The sequence below is a fragment of the Oryctolagus cuniculus genome, chromosome 12, assembly GCF_964237555.1.
Source record: "Oryctolagus cuniculus chromosome 12, mOryCun1.1, whole genome shotgun sequence".
In the NCBI taxonomy this organism is placed as follows: domain Eukaryota; kingdom Metazoa; phylum Chordata; class Mammalia; order Lagomorpha; family Leporidae; genus Oryctolagus; species Oryctolagus cuniculus.
In genome coordinates this window covers 69,300,859-69,302,881 of record NC_091443.1, presented here as the reverse complement: position 1 = coordinate 69,302,881, position 2,023 = coordinate 69,300,859, and the positions used below count along the sequence as shown (strand labels likewise).

The following is a 2,023-nucleotide window of genomic DNA, read 5'->3' as shown; positions in this document are numbered from 1 at the left end:
GCCTGGCCTGGCACCAATCATTGCGGCCAATTTGTAGAGTGAACCAGCAGATGGAAGATGTGTGTGTGTGTCTCCTGTGAAGTAAACAAACAAATTTTTATAAAAGAAAAGAACATGAGTATCTTTATATTAAAAAGGACCTTTCCTGTTTTATTTTCTTTTTTTTTTTGGGTGTGGACTCCTGTGGAAATCCAAGACAGAATGACTCCATGTAGAATTACTAACAGGAAAAAAAGGAGAAAGTCAATGCACAAGTATATCAAATGAAGAAGAATTAAGTTTTTTTAGGTTACTGTTAATGCAAGATTTAATGAAATAATATAAGATTAAGGACATAGTTACACCATGGATTATAATTTTAAGGGCATTTTCTAATATTCAGAATTAAATTAATTTCTTTGTATTTTTTCCCAAAGAAACATTTTATTTAAGGAATACAAATTACATAATTACAACTTTAGGAATATAGTAATTCTTCCCACCATGCCCACACTCCCACCCATATGCTTTACCAACTTTCTTATTCTATTCTACCCTAAACAAATGTAATTAACTTTCTAAATTCAATTGTGAAAGTTGAAGGTAATTGTAGATTCACATACGGTTGTTGGAAATAACTCAGAGGCCCCAGACACTGAGCTGCCAGTGAGGACTCAGCAGCCCCTCCCTCGAGCCCCCTGTCTTCCAGATGCTCTGTCCCCCACCCCACCCCACCTTCTCCGCAGGCCATTTTGGCCTGCCGAGGAAAAGGAATTGTATTTTATGTCTGCTGTCCAGAACCTCCACTCTTTCGACCCCTTTGCTGATGTCAGTAAGGATGATGACCTGGTTCCCGCTGGCACTGAGGATTATATCCATGTAAGAATTCAACAGAGAACTGGCAGGAAGACCCTTCCTACTGTCCAAGGGATTGTTGATGATTACGATAAAAAGAAACTAGTAAAGGTGTTTAAGAAATATGCCTGCAACAGTACTGTAGTGGAGCACCCAGAATATGGAGAAGTAATTCAGCTACAGGGTAACCAGCACAAGAACCAGCGCCAGTTCCTGGTAGAGATTGGACTGGCTAAGGACGATCAGCTGAAGGTTCATGGGTTTCAAGTGTTTGTGGCACAGAAGTGTAACTGAGGATTTCCTTGCAATGAGTAGAATTGCCTTTCTGTCCCTTGTCACAAGTTTAAAAACCTCACAGCTTGTATGATGTAACCATTTAGGGTCTGCTTTTAACTTGGACTAGTTTAACTCCTTCATGCAATAAACTGAAAAGAGCCATGCAAAAAAAAAAAAAAAAAAAGAGTAAATAAATAACTCAGAATGATCTTCCATGTTGTTCACTCAGCTTGCTAACATCTTGCAAAACCACAGTACAGTGTCAAAACCAGGATGCTGACACTGACACACTGCACCATAGTTTGCTTAACCAGTCACCTATTAATGATCATCTTGACTGTTTTCAGCTACTATGAAGATCCATGTTTAAGTTTTGATGTGAACATAACTCTTTATACTCTGGGGTACATGCCAAAGCGTCCAGGTCATAGGTCATAACATGTTTTCAGAAATTACTAAACTGAATCCCAGGGTCACTCTGGGGGCTTAATTTCCCACCCATATTCTGTGAGTGATCCACTAGCATTTATTTTTTACTGTAGTCACTCTTAGGGTGTGTAGTAATCTCCTTGAGGTTCTAATTTGCATTTATTTATTGCTACTGATGTTGAATATATTTTATATGTGATTTGTCATGAATCACATTTTTAAAATTTGAAAACGAAAGTTCTGGTTAACATTTGGGATTGAGATGTTGAAAAGGCAACTATGAATAACATTCCTAATATCAGGAGAATAGGATAGAGTTGGCTGTAGGTACATAATTAGAAGCAGTAGATCAGGCTGGTGCTGCGGCTCACTAGGCTAATCCTCCACCTTACGGCGCCGGCACACCGGGTTCTAGTTCTGGTCGGGGCGCCGGATTCTGTCCCGGTTGCCCCTCTTCCAGGCCAGCTCTCTGCTGTGCCCGGGG

The 2,023-nt window shown here is 39.9% G+C and overlaps 1 pseudogene; it reads left to right on the top strand.

Annotated features, from left to right (window-relative positions):
* The first annotated feature begins 762 nt into the window (after positions 1–762).
* Positions 763–1,128, top strand: LOC100352859 (eukaryotic translation initiation factor 1 pseudogene; annotated as a pseudogene).
* The last annotated feature ends 895 nt before the right edge of the window (positions 1,129–2,023 follow it).